A 15,256-nucleotide genomic window follows, 5' to 3' on the forward strand; every position below is an offset into this window, starting at 1 on the left:
GGCCACAACAACCCCATGCAACGCTACAGGCTTGGGGAGGAGTGACTGGAAAGCTGCCCGGTAGAAAAGGACCTGGGGGTGCTGATTGACAGCCGGCTGAACATGAGCCGGCAGTGTGCCCAGGTGGCCAAGAATGCCAATAGCATCCTGGCCTGTATCAGAAGTAGCATGGCCAGCAGGAGCAGGGAGGTGATCGTGCCCCTGTACTCGGCACTGGTGAGGCCGCACCTCGAATACTGTGTTCAGTTTTGGGCCACTCGCTACAAGAAGGACATGGAGGTGCTGGAGCGTGTCCAGAGGAGGGCAACGAAGGGTGAAGGGTCTGGAGCACAAGTCTTATGAGGAGCGTCTGAGGGAACTGGGACTGTTTAGTCTGGAGAAGAGGAGGCTCAGGGGAGACCCCATCGCGCTCTACAACTACCTGAAGGGAGGTTGTAGCGAGGTGGGTGTTGGTCTCTTCTCCCAAGTAACAAGCGATAGGACGAGAGGAGATGGCCTCAAGTTGCACCAAGGGAGGTTTAGATTGGACATTAGGAGAAATTTCTTTACTGAAAGAGTGGTCAAACATTGGAACAGGCTGCCCAGGGAAGTGGTGGAGTCACCATCCCTGGAAGTATTTAAAAGATGTGTAGATGTGGCATTTAGGGACGTGGTTTAGTGGGCATGGTGGTGTTGGGTTGAAGGTTGGACTGGATGATCTTAGAGGTCTTTTCCAATCTTTATGATTCTATGATTCACTTTTGCTAGTGAATTTTCAGCAAAAATTGTAGAGTTCCTTCTGGATTGTTTCCTTCAGATCTTAATCTGTACAAACTTTGTATTTGTTCTATAAAATATGAGGCATTCTTGTAATGGAGATACCGACTATCTTGCAATATAGCTCCCAACATGGTTTTAATCCAAATACTATATATTGATGTATCTCAGCTAAGGTTTTTATAAATCAACTGTCCTCATGTCCTTAAAGCAGGATGAATGTTAGAACTAAAAATGTCCTACTGAGCTGAATATCTCGGTCTTCATATTGATTAATATAATAGTTATTTTTGTAATAATATAAATTTTTAATTAGACCCATTCTTGTTACTTGGTTTCTATGTACCGATTTTTAGATATTAATCATTATAAAAAATAAATACTGTATCTGTAATGAATGATAGAAATGATAGGAAAAAATAAGGGAAAAAGTGATGTCAGGATCAGAGCTTTAGTGTGGGTGTCATATTTAATACTGTTTCAAGCGTGTATTTTTCTCCTAGTTCCCCTTATGTTTAGACTAGAGGAACCTATTGCAGCATGAAGGAACTGTTTTGTGTCCAGAAGTCATTGCAAAGTGGCAAATATTGAATTTTTAATATCCCCCACTGAATATAACTGGGGAAAGATACATTTTCTAAGAGGTTTTGTTTTGTGGGTTTTTTCTGAGAGGAAATGTGAACTGAATTTCTATTTGGTGAGGCATTCTAGGGTATGCCATGTAAGTGTTGTACATGTATTGGAATAATTTTGAAAAAATCAGTAAAGTACGAGAATAAAAAGAATGTGAAATAGGCTCAATTTTGTTTTGTTTTTGTTTTTCAAAATAAAAATGGTTTTGAATGTGACTTGACAAAACATCAACTGAAGATACTGAGAAAAGCTTTGGAACTCGTATTTTGTCAGGTATTGTAATAAACAGTAAGGTTCCTTTGTAATAATACTTAAAGTGCTTCACGAGTAGAAAAAACCGCTTTTGTTGTGATCATGTATTTTTGCAGAAGAAACAAGTTTGGTGTTTACTAAAGTCTTAGCATCAGTCTTAGCTACCTCATTATAAAAGGATTTATAGATATATTGATAAATTACACAGCAGAAGAAATAGAAAAAGCTAAAACATACTTATTACAAACAAGATTCCTTGCCTTTTGATGGACTTTTCCTTCTTAACTGGGGTATCACGGCCTTCAGACACAACTGGAGTCAACTTGTCATCCTTCCTTCACGCTGATATATTCACCCGTCAGATGATCTCAGAAAAACGTATTTCTGATAACTGTGAATGATTCGCTGCTTAGAGATGAAGGGCTAGAGTTAGGGCTAAGGTATAAACTCTTCCTCCTGGGAAGGTTACTCTACCTACTTTTTCAAGGGTATATGGTGAAAAGAGCCACCTGTATCCAAAGCGGCTCAAATAATTTGAAAGTTAAGAAGGATCTGGCTGAAGCAAATAGGCTAAATCCCTTCTTCTGCTCCTTCCAAGGTAGTAAGAATTGCACCAGGACTGCTTATGAGTCTTTTCATGTAGGCCTAATTCAGGTGAGGCTGAAGGATTTTCCCTTATCTGGCCCTTACAAATGCCTGCTGCTGTAGTTTTGATTCACTTTGTAAATAGGAGGAGCATGAAAAACAGTATACTTTTCCTCATAGCTAAGGGCTGAAGTCAAAATCTCCTTTCCAGTGGTAATTGCTGAACATCAGTACAATCAAAATGGCTATAGCTAGATAACTGGGATCCCTGCTCAGAGCTGTTCTCCAGTTCTTCCAGGAAACTTGGATCTCATTTGGCTGAGCGATTCTCCTTTGGTACCACCTGCTGCTCATATGCACCGGGCATCCTTCCCTGGGGCTTGCAGCTAGCATTGTGTAAGAACACACTGGAAAGGCTGCATAATTCATGAGGACATAGCTAACTTACCTGCCTCGTGAAAAATGTCCTGAAAGCACTCCTAAACGCAAAGAAAGATCCTACTTTGTCTTTTGGGTCTGGTAAAATACAAAAGGTTTTGGGGGGATTTGCTGTATGCTTTGTTGCAGTTGTCTCCGCTGTGAGACTTCAGCAGTTAAGTAAGTTGTCTTTTCCTTCAGCTGGACGTCTGCCGAGGCTTCCAGAGGAAGACTTGAAATCAAAAGTTAAAGGAGGGATGGGCATTGTGCATATATCCCTAATTCTGTGTCTTTGGTCTACCAAAGTATTTATAAGCTAGCCTTTAACTTCATCACCAGATACATTGTGGGAGTAGGGACTGAACAATACGCCACAATACATTTTAGTGTTTTCTCTACATGTCTTCTGTTTATCCTTATTTTCTGTAGCGTTAGGTATACTTAGAAATACATGTATTACTTATACACTGTTCTCCATGTGTCAAACAGAATTTGTAAGTCATTTATGTGAGTGGTACACAGTAAACCATTTTCACACAGTGCTAATAAAATGTTGCTAACATAAGTAGGCCACCTAAATTGGAGGCTAAGCCAGCTCTGTGATTAACTGTCTCATCTCCTGAATTGCACCTTCGGAAGGTTTCGGTAGGCAAAAGAAGTATAGTGTATATATATTGACAAAATTGTTAAGATCTAAAACCAGGAAAAAACCCAAATTATATTGAACCATTATAGCAATTAAGAGTAGATTAATAAATACGTTATCAGATGTCACATTTGTACAGGTTTATAGAAATGATGAGAGAATACTAGTATGTGAATACCTTGTTAAATATTATTGTAACGCTCTTGTGAAGGCTTCTGCTTGTGTGTGAAACTTTTTGGTGGCATGTCTCACATGCACACCTTCAGCGTATATGCATATGTCTTTATTAATCTAGGGCTTCAAAAGCGGTATTATAGAATAATTTCCAAAGAAAAGCTATTTAAGAAAAACTGTCTGAGATTCACAACCACATTTATTCCATGATGATGATGTAGCTTTTTTTCTGGATGGTAATGACTGTATGATGGCCTGAGGTTACTGAGGAGGAGATGGCGTTGTTTTACACTGCTGAATGCTGGAAACTTCAAAGGGTATGTGCAAACTTCAGCAGGTATAGAAATGTTGCTGTTTTATCCAGCAAGGAACTTGGAACTTCCCTTGTTTTCAGCACATCACCGGGGAAGGCTGCGTCAGATCAGCACTGGGTGAGGCAGAACAATGTGTCAGAAGGAGGGAGACCATAAAGATGGACTCAGCTGGAGGTCAGGCCTTGAACAGCACCTCGTTGGATCACCAGGGACCAGTGGCATTGATCTTTTTTTTATTTGCGGCACAGACAAGGTTTACTTCAGCAGGGTAGCTTTATTCAATAAAGACAATGGGATTGTACCTGGGACTCTCTTATCCTTCATTGTAGAATTTCTTTCTTCACCAGGTTCTCCCTCTGAATCTAGCGTCTTCCTAGCAGATGTACAGAAACAAGAGAGGGTGCATATGCCTCACAGGACTCTTTGTTTTCGCTCAGTTGCAAGTCAGAAACAGCCAGCTCATTCATTAGCGAACACGTGAATACAGGATCTTTATCCTAAATCTTTTATTTCTGTATTTAAAATTCCACCAGGGTTCAGTGAGAGGAAGGTATTTTGGGGTTAATAAGAAATGTATTCTTCAAAACAACCCCACCTCCAAAAAAAAGAGTCCACAGCCTTATAAAATATCTGGTTTGTGTCCTAAAATAAAGCATGTATTTCATGCTCTACAAGTCTGAGGTTTGTAGCTGAAAAAGATTAAGTAAATAATTCAGAATTTGTTGTGTTTACCTGTTAATAATTAAGCAGGTTAGTCTGTGTACTTTTTATAGACATTGAGCTTTATTTATTTAGTTTTATTTACTTGGCTCATGTTTTGATTTTGAAATTTGAAGAAGTTTCTGCCAAGGAAGAGATCATGAGAGAAAAGGCATCAAGGAGTTAAGTGTTGCACAGGAAACAAAATCTGTAGGGACACATAGTCTCTGGAGAGAATGGAGAATTGTCATCTCTCGCTTCCCTTCTACGTTCCCCCAGACTAACCTCTAGTGCTTTAAGGGAATTAAATTTTAAAGGTGATAATGATTTTTCGGACAAAAGCAGCACCTTGATTCCTACTTTGTGATGCCAGTGACCAGGGATAGAGGAGTCTGTCTTTCTTATGAGGTGACATTTGGTTCATCTCAGTCAAAGGAAAGTTTCAGCCTTGTTCTGTTTCAGAAACAGAACAGAAATTTGAAGGAAAAAATAAGGTAACAAACATCTTATATCTGTTTTCTTGCTGTGTGCGTGAGTTACAATCTGGTGAAAGGTTGTAAGCTGACAGCTGTAAAGTCTGAAATCTTCTTTGTCATTTGAGGAGGTACAGAGAGGCCAACAGCAGCGTGAGCTGCTCTCCTGACACATTTAGATCCGTCCATTGTGAGATTGCATCCAGTGGCAGGTGATAGTTTAGTCCAAGTGGATCAGACAGGGCATCTTTGCTTTCGGTGGTTAATGAACAGGCCAATGATTTCCCAGGTTCCCCTTGACTCTCAGTATCTGTTGCTTGAGAAAAGAATGTGATGAGCAGCAAAATAGTTCTGTGTTCTCCATTCAATAATTTTCGGTTGCTGTTTACGTAGTCTAGACCTAAGCATAGATTGAAACAGGGAATGAGAAGAGATTTGTGTTCCGGTTTGTTTTTTTTCCCTCTCCTGCCAGACAATGATCCACCCCACTGCTAATCACATTCCCTCCCTGCCTTAAGCAAAGTAATTGCCTAATTTTTTTGAACATTTGAACTGTTCCTTTGGTCTTGGCAGAGTAAGATATCATTTGATGTTTTCACTCACCTTTTCCAAAGGGGAGGGAAAGCACAGGGTACTGAGAAAAGTCACTTGCAATGATTGGCATTAAAAGACAAAAGCTGCTGAAATATGAGAGTGATCTTTGGACTGTATATTAAAAATCAAAGATTTTAAAAGACTGTTTATGTGAGAATTAATAGCCTCATTTTGTTGACAGTTGAAGTCTTCATCTGTTACCATGGCATGTTTTAATTCACTGTCTGCATTGGTGTTTCCTTCTGAAGAAATACAGAGGCTCATTGCTAGTGCCTCTCATATTAAAAATGCCATTTACTTTTCATGTTCCAGGTGATGATTTCTGTTTAAGTAAAGTTATGGTACCTAAAGTTAAGAGGAGGTTAACCTGGTAGACAGTGTTATAGGTGTTCCCCTTTCTCCATCACGTGACTGTTGCCTTCAAAGGTCATTTTGTCCTGGGCCTAGACAGTTAATCCAAGTCTTCCATGGAGATAAATATGGGCAGATAGTCCTTTTCAGATAGAATTTAGACCTGCACAGGGAACTTAAATAGTTTTCTGAAAGGCTTTTTCATGCGTTAAGAATGATACTGTCACACTGTTTCTTTAAAATTTTTCTATTTGTGTACAAAGCTTCCTTTCCTGGAAAAAAGCCAATTCATATCCAGTTCATGATCTTATACTTGCAGGCCAGGTCAGTGGTCTGCTTTGGGCAGTTGTCTTCAGAAATTCTCCAGAATCTGTCTTTATCATGGAGCTTAATGCTAGTCATTTGATTTATTCCTTTCCCCCTCCCAGACAGACAAGCTTGACTCTTGAAACAAGTTAAAGAGATCTCAGCTGTAGTTCTTAGTGGACAGAAGTCCATATCACAAAAAACATTACTGCAGTCAATAGTAATTGGTCTGTGGTTGTAAGTCCAACAAAAGGTGTTGAACCAGCCACAAAACCTGATCACTCAACATGGTCCCTCAGTTCAAGGCTAAGGGGTAGTGGTGAGCCTGTGTGAGTCAATCTGTTCTGCTGCTAGAAGTACTGTCCTGGAAATGAGAGGATTTCAAGCTCTAAGCCTGCCAGATTAGGCTTTTCCATAAGCATTAAATTCACACACAAGTCTTTTTTTTTTAAAAGAGCATTGCTGTGATGCATTGTCCATTTTGCTAAGGACATACTTTACCCAATGTTCATGCCAGGTTGACTGAATCTCAAAAGAGACCAAGAGATTTACTGGTAGTCTCACAGAGAATCATTGTCTGAAACCCTTTTGGCTCCTATATTCTTAGCATTAATCAACAGTGATTCCTTTCATCCACTTGCTACCAGAGTTTAGTTTGCATGTATGATGACTGTTTGGAAGGAATTGAACTGGAGTGATGCTAATATAATTTATCTTATTCTTTGCATTTTGTTCTTTGAATATAAAGTTTTAAAAAGAGAAGATCCTCACAGTTATTATCCTATAATATTTTCTCTTCCCTTGGCGAAAGCTCCATAACCTTGCGAGAAAATGTAAATAAAATTGACACGTTCTTTACATATTCTTGAACAGAATGTATTTATCTCTGTCTCACTTCATCTGATGATAGTTTACTGAATAGGATTTTTTTCATTAGTAGCAAATGTCAAAAGGCCATGCAGTTTATAAGGCATTAACATAAGGCAATGAACAAGTATGTATAGTTCTTTCTTGTTTGCATTTGAACAGCAGTACAGTGTGCTGTTGTTACTGTACGAGCAACTGGCATAGTAGAAGAGGCATTTTAAATTCGGCACTGTTTAAATTGTCCAGTTCTATATTTCTTATTTTTGTGGTAGATCTCATTCTGGTTAGATGTTTTTAAAAGCAGAGGTATTAATTGTACCTAATTTGCTTCATCCTTGAAAGCACATTTTTCTAGGAAATTACCATGATCTACTTCAAGCCTCTCTGACTATTGTGGTATATTCTGTGACTTTGAGGTCAGTAAGCTTATTGTGATCCCATGCTGTAAACTATTCGCCTTTGCTTAGTATATGGGGTTTAACTTTCAAGTTGACCAAAAATGGTTTCCTGAATTGTGTGCATAGTTTTTCACATTATTGATGTCCTGTGAACGCATCAGATTTAGAGGGTATTACTTGAAATGATGTAATTTGAATCACCAAAAAGCTGTTGATCCAAGTGAAACAATTAAATGTAAACATGGAGGTTGGAATTGAAAACAAAATGAATGGCCTGTAATTTTGGATGTCATAGAATCATAGAATCATTAAGGTTGGAAAAGACCCATCCAGTCCAACCGTCAACCCAACACCACCATGCCCACTAAACCATGTCCCTAAGCGCCTCATCTACACATCTTTTAAATACCTCCAGGGATGGTGACTCAGCCACTTCCCTGGGCAGCCTGTTCCAAGGCCTGACCACTCTTTCAGTAAAGAAATTTCTCCTAATGTCCAGTCTAAACCTCCTTTGGCGCAACTTGAGGCCATTTCCTCTCGTCCTATCGCTTGTTACTTGGGAGAAGAGACCAACACCCACCTCGCTACAACCTCCTTCCAGGTAGTTGTAGAGAGCGATGAGGTCTCCCCTGAGCCTCCTCTTCTCCAGACTAAACAGTCCCAGTTCCCTCAGCCGCTCCTCATAAGACTTGTGCTCCAGACCCTTCACCAGCTTCGTTGCCCTTCTCTGGACACGCTCCAGCACCTCCCTGTCCTTCTTGTAGTGAGGGGCCCAAAACTGAACACAGGATTCGAGGTGCGGCCTCACCAGTGCCGAGTACAGGGGCACGATCACCTCCCTACTCCTGCTGGCCACACTATTTCTGATACAGGCCAGGATGCTGTTGGCCTTCTTGGCCACCTGGGCACACTGCCGGCTCATGTTCAGCCGGCTGTCGACCGGCACCCCCAGGTCCTTTTCCTCCGGGCAGCTTTCCAGCCACTCTTGCCCAAACTATGGCAGATATGGTACGCTATAGTAGCTGTTTTGGTCCAACAAATTACCATCTTAAGTATAAGGCTTGATGAATTTAAATCACATATAAAAATAGTTTTAAAACCTATGTGGCAGAAATGTTGCCACTAATTAAACTCAGGCATTCAAATGTTTGGAAAGGATCGATTAATGATTGTGAAAATAAAGAAAAGTAACCATAACAGTTATGCAGAGTCTTGTATAGCACTTTCTGGCAAGAATTACAACTGGCAAAAAGATAGCTGTGTACATCATGGGTAGTTGCACAAAAATTCAAATGCTAGTAGGCCAGAGAAGGGAAACTGAGACGCTTTACTTGGATTTAATCCTTTGCAGAGCTTGAGGAGATAATGTCTAAGCACCACCACAGGTCTGACTGATCAGTGGGTTTAAAATAGAAAATATTTTCTTTTACCTTGTGTCGTGGTTTAACCCCAGCCAGCGAATAAACCCCACGCAGCCACTCGCTCACCCCCCTGCCCTCTCCGGTTGGATGGGGGAGAGAATCGGGAGGGCACAAGTAGGAAAACTCCCGGGTTGAGATAAAACCAGTTTAATAATTGAGATAAAACAAAGTAGAACAGCAATAATAACAATGAGAACAACAACAATAACAGAATACACAAAGCAGGCGATGCACAATGCAACTGCTCATTGACCGCCGACCGCCTGTCGTGAATGGGGCGAGCCTTCCCCCCCCCCCCCCCCCGGTTTTTATACTGAGCCTGATGTCCCATGGTATAGAATACCCCATTGGCCAGCTGGGTCCACCATCCCGGCTGTGCTCCCCCCTCTCGGTGCAAGCATCACCCAGCAACAGCCAAAGCATCAATGGGCCATTAACGCTCCTTTCACACTAAACCCAAAACACAGCACACCCCCCAAGCTACTGGGAAGAAAGTTAACCCTGTCCCAGCCGGAACCAGGACACCTTGTGATCAGTTTTTCTGATGCTTTTTCCCTTCTTTTCATCTCTTCCAGATTCCCCAGTGCCACCCTCTCTTACTGGGCTCACTCAGCAGAGCCATCTCTCGCTGCAGCACATAGCGTGCCAGCAAGTACAGAGTGGTTCAGTTGTTAGATGAGTTAGACATTAGGCAAACAGCACAGTTTCATACCTGATAGTATCGCTTAAATCAAACATATCGTCGTGCAATACATCTAACAGCATTTAAAGGTCAAAATCCTATCCTCATTACTCAATATTTTAGGCCTTCTGTTTTGCTTTATTCATTGTCTGCGCAGAACTGACAAGACTATTCCAGACCATGGTTGTGTAATGTTGGAAAGTGCTAACAGCTGCCATCCAGCGTGTCTATTCAGGCAACTGCAGACCTTATGAAAGCTGAAGCGCATGCTACACAGCCTTAGTTCAAGCAAAATAAACCTTCTTCCCTGAAAACAGTGGAAGCCGCTGTCGAACAGACTACGCTGTATACGCTCAGGACTGACCCGTGTAGGCTGGGGGGGATTGCCATAGGGAAATTTCTGCAAATGCTGAAGCTGGGACATCGTTTGATTGTGATGATCAGAGGTAGAAAGCACCCAGAAAACAAGAGGAAGGCTGCAGATGTGAAAAGAAATGCAAGCGGTCTCTGAGAAAGCAATAGAAGTATCCCTGTAGTAGCCAGGAACTGGTGGGAAGTCAGGTTTGGAAGTGCCGAGCCTTAAAGCCTGCTGGTGTTTTATCTTCTTTATTTGAGAAAGCAACACTTTGTGACCTTTCTTTCTAAATAAGCAAGGGTCCTCCACAGAGCAGTTCTTTTCTGTTAACAGATTATTTTTAACAGGTAACAGATCACAGGTCTGTTAACAGGTAAAAAAAAAAAAATCTTAGCTTTCAGGAGACAGGTCTGTAGCAAATAAGTGCAATTGAATCAGTTCTGCAGTATGATAAAGGGGTCAAAATCTCAGTGATTAAAATGTCTTTGTGGCTAACTTTGAAAACCCCTCACCAACGAAGGATTAAAGAATACTAGTAGGTTTGGTTAGCCCCGTCCTGCCATACTTGAGCTGGTATTAGCTTTGGACAGAGGTTCTTAGGCAGAAGGTGAATGAAAGGATCTTGCTGCTCCTGCGAGAAAGCAAGAAGCCTGGCTGGAGTGGGTTCGGGCATTGTAGTCTAAGTGAACCTCTCATAACAGGATTTGGAAATTTTGTCAATCAGGTCCCTAAAACGTATTCTGAATTGGTGGCAGGAGAGTGCCCAAGTCTTATTTTCAGACTTCAAAATACTTCCTCTTTCCTCAGCTGTTTGGCAGCTGGTTCTGAACATTTTGGTAATTAGTGGTATATGGTCTAAGTCTGCTTTTAATTCTTTTTTCAAAATGCAGCCTATAGAGGGGTTTTCTGAACATTTTAGTCATTAAAGCCATTGATAGTTGAAAGATGCGAAGACTTTATGCACAATTTTTCATTTAAAAAAACCTCTTGGCCTGTTAGAGTACTTACCTGTAACTTTTTCCACAGATGCATTTGAATGGTAAACGTAAGTGGCAAAACTTTGGTTGTGACACCCGTTTTCTTTTTTCTTGAACAGGAATGAAACTACCCTTAATGGAAAAACAGATTTTTTTTTTTAAGCATCAGATTTTATGAATTTGGTGTTCAGTTGTGTAACTTTTCTCACTGAAGGATTTGTATAACATGACATTTTGGATACTAGTACATTTAGCTTATTTGTTCGTAACCTGTATACTAAATGTGAATGTGTAGGACTTTGTTTTGTCTTCCTTCAGATAGCTATATGTGTACATATATACAGCATTCCACCCACTTCCGCCACTGAATGCCTAGCTATTTGACTGTTATGAAAACTCAGGGTGTTGTGTGTGCAAATCCCTAAACATAAGCATTTCTTTTCTTTACAGCAGCATAAGAAAGAAGTGTTGAGAGCTGCTCTTAACCCTTTTGGAGTCCGAAGTCAAAAGGTAAAACCAAATGCTAGTTTTTGGGTTTCTGAAGGTGTTGATATCATAATTGTTTGGAAATGCTATTTCCCTATCACCTTTGAATGGAGATTTCCCACGGGAGAAAGGCAGGGATACAGTAAGGAGACTCAAAACATTATTAGACCTCTTTAAGAGCACCAGCATATCCAGGCATAAATTATACAGGTAAGTTTACAACTGGTAAACTGCAATTATCTATTTTACTTAATATGAAAACATTGGCGTTAAGAGTCAGTGGGACTTTCAGTAGGGTTTAATATTGCTAAGGATTTAATGATTTTTGTCTCACTATAACTTGATAGTTTTTATGATATATAAAGTTTTTTTCAAATTACAGTAAGACAAATCCTGTAGCTCTTTTCTCAGGCAAGAGTCCCTCAATGGGAGTTTTGCCTGAGTGAGAACTGAATGAGGTCTAAATAATTAGCAATTAAAATATTCAGTTATTGTGCTACTGTATATAACAAAGCACTGGAGGTATTAAAAATTGCTAATCTCCTCCTTATTAAAATGTTAACTGCTAAACATAATACAGTTTTGCATTTTCTATCATTCATTTTTGCAGTTCATTAGTAGAGGTGAAATATTTGTGACAAATAGTCATTTGAACTTTTAAGGGATTTACTTTGTTTTCCTGGCATTTTAGTTAATATTTCTGACCGAGTTAATTTACAAGCGGAAGTGTTTGTGGAAGCCATGGATTTTAGTCAAAAACTAGATAATGTACAGAGAGGAACTTCTGATATAGCATTCATAAGTGTTTGCAGAAGAAACCGGATGGTAAGCTACTCATCAGGAGACAGAGCTAGGCAATTTAGATATCCAATTTGTATATGTTTTGATTAGCAGCTTCTGGTAACGAACTCCAGGAATAGGTTAAGGATTGTCCATAGAATTTACTGGGCAAATAATTTTCAGTGAGTCACTAGCATGTGAACCGTTCAGCAACAGGTTAAGAAGCAAAGTTGGTGAAATCGTTTAGTTGTGCACCCAGCTCTGTTAATTAGCATGCGAGCTGTTTATTACTATGCTGGTTAATGTAAGGGCCAGACTGTGCTCTCATCCCACTTCACTGCACAAAAGAATAAGAAGGAGTAAGATGCATCTCCTGTCTCCTTCGTCACATAGCAGCAGCAGCAGCAGGATGTGTGGAGAGGGAGAATGGTATTTGATGAGCGAGAAAAGAGTGGTAAGTGAGGGTGATAACTGGTAGAGGAAGAAGGTGAATTACTGGAAGGATTTGGTGACAGGTGAATTTCCCAAGGGAAGGCAACTCCCTCAATACTGTTTTTCCCATAGCCACTCCCTGGAGTAGATTTTGTTACTTACTATGCCTAAAGGTTTTTTTTTCTAATCTTTCTGAAGAGCCATTCTAGGCCTAGGCATTTAATTGTGCCATATAACGTTGTTGGCAATTCAGGCCATGATTCTGCAAGGATTTACACATGTATTTCACTAACAGCATTATGAATAATCCTGTTGAAGTAGATGAGATTAATTGCAGGACATAAAGTTAAGCATGTATATTAGTCTTTGTAGCAAAAGAGGTGTAGTTTCATTTATTTATTTATTTTCAGTGTGGGGAATTATTTTTAAAAATACATAAATACATGGGATTTTCCACCAATTTTGTGGCAATTAAAGAGGAGGTAGATGGTAAGAAAATAAGCTTTTCTGCTTGTTCTCAAAATCCACGATTTTGTCAGGTTCTCAGCTGTAAAGTGTGAAAAAGAATAGGCTGCTCTCATTTTCCTTTTTACATGCACAGTTAAACCTCCAGCTAGAATGAGATGATCATATAATTTATTATAGAGGAGTGAACAGAACAGAAATCAAACAGGAAGGCATGTGTGCTTGTGTGGACCTTTTTTTATAATTTCATCGGATTGGTGCACACCTCAGACATTTTATTTAGTGATAAGATATGCAAATTGTTCTGGAGCCAGCAGCAATACTTCCACCTGAATGTCAAAACTGACAGAGATTTTTAAGTCAAACCTCAACAACAACTTGTATTTTAAAACAACTATTCCTAAGATATAACCACCAACTACAGAAGAGTAAGTGCAGAATTGTTTTCCTACTTTCCTTCATACTATTTTCCTTCCTTTCTTGTTTATCTTCATGGAGAAACAGGGTTGCAGGCTTACCTGTAAATACTGGGTGTATCTATGGGCAACAGTGCAGAGGAGCTATAAATTTATATGGAAGTATGCGCAAAGCACAGGAATGTAAATTGAAAGTGGGGAGACTTACAAAAGAAGTCAGAGAGAAGATATCTTCTGGTTTTCCAGATGCCTACATCACACCTACCATATCTGTGAAGGAATGGGTAGTGCAAACTCTTCATTTTAACTGGTTTCTCTCTCTTTGGTCCTTAAATCCGAATGTGGTAGTAGAGGCCTGTGGATACAGCGGAAAGTTTGGACGATAGCTTTTTCTTGAGATTGAGAACTGAAATTCCTCAAGCCTGTGGCTGTTTAGCTGCTGGGGTTTTGTTTTTGAGTGTACATACAGTCATGGGAGAAACGGTGTCACTGAAAATACAGCTTGGGATTTAAATGTTAGATGTGTTTATTTTTGGAATCCTTGTTCAAGTCAGTGTACAGTGATAATCCTGTGTATTTTCCCCAGATTCAGTTCCTCCCCTTCTTTCTGTGAACGTGTGCACGTAACTATGTCCAAATTCTTCCATCTGAAGTTTTCCTAGGGTTTTTTTGGCTTGTTTTCTTCTTCTTGTTTTTAGTGTGTGTACCTATTAGCCAGAAACATACCTGGGCTGAAAACATTTAACAAAGGGTAACAACTTAAGTATTCCTGTATCTGTGCATGAGTATATGTGTGTGTGTGTGAGAGCGAGCTGTGATTAGAGAGATTATGAAAGATTGTTATTTATTTTTGATTACATGCCTAGCTGTGTATGTTGTTCTGGCTCTCTGCATTCTCTTGTATCACTTGGTCATTGTGTCCTAGTAAATCCTCCTGTATGACAGATGAAAATTTCTGGTCAGTTGCTTTACTTGGTACCAGCCTCTTCCAGGTGGGATTTTGCTTTCCACATTTAAATAAGAGCAACATTTTTGTTTTCCTACAAAATGAGAAACAGGATTTATACGTGTTCATGATTAGAAAGATAGGATGTGTCCATACAATGTGAGTCCCATAATGTATGCTCATGGACCTGGGTCCCATAGCTTTCAGAAGTGCTCTTTGTGGAAAAGGACTTCCAAAATACTCAGGGCTTACTATTTGTGCAGATTTAGGCCACTGCAGAACATTTTGTTTACAACAACTAATTCTAGGACCTACTTTGGTGTTGTGGATACTTAACTCCTACCCACTCAGAGACACTTCAAAATAATTAAAGTAAATGAATAATCCACACACAGAGCAAAACCTTTCAGAGGGAAAGTGAGTTTATTGAAAGAAAGAATTTGCTTTTTTTTGCTAAATAGTTTCTTTCGAGGTCTTCTTAAATAAGCAGCAAATGCTTTTGTTGGAAAAGAAAAAATAAAACTGAATCTTTGATTGTCATTTCTGCCTTGGCTGATGAAGTTAAATCATTGAAAGCTAGAAAAAATCAGATGGAATTTGGTTTTTCAAGCTGAAGTCCAGGCAGTAGAGTATTACCTCTCTGCAGAACGCTGACTGAAGTAGCACTGAGAGAAATACAGTGGGTGTTGCGGTATGTTCACCTTTAATGCACTATTTTAAAAGAATTTGAAAGATTTGAAAGAATATTGAAAGAATTTCTAAAGAATTTCTGGAGCTTGCTGGGACCTCAAGGTAAAAGCACTGAAGGAGGGGGAACAGCCATGATGACAT

The 15,256-nt window shown here is 39.8% G+C and overlaps 1 protein-coding gene across 14 annotated transcripts in view; it reads left to right on the forward strand.

Annotated features, from left to right (window-relative positions):
* The window catches only part of ZBTB20 (zinc finger and BTB domain containing 20), a 503,318-nt gene that overhangs the window by 81,677 nt on the left and 406,385 nt on the right, over window positions 1-15,256 (forward strand). For 13 of the 14 annotated variants that reach the window (XR_012676358.1, XR_012676362.1, XR_012676359.1 and 10 more), the window contains exon 2: window positions 11,351-11,410. The gene's annotated coding sequence lies outside the window, so the exon portion shown is untranslated. The remainder of the gene's footprint in view (window positions 1-11,350; window positions 11,411-15,256) is intronic. The other variant, XM_075167036.1, reaches the window with a different exon arrangement.

The sequence above is a fragment of the Calonectris borealis genome, chromosome 1 (genome assembly GCF_964195595.1).
Source record: "Calonectris borealis chromosome 1, bCalBor7.hap1.2, whole genome shotgun sequence".
NCBI classification, from domain to species: domain Eukaryota; kingdom Metazoa; phylum Chordata; class Aves; order Procellariiformes; family Procellariidae; genus Calonectris; species Calonectris borealis.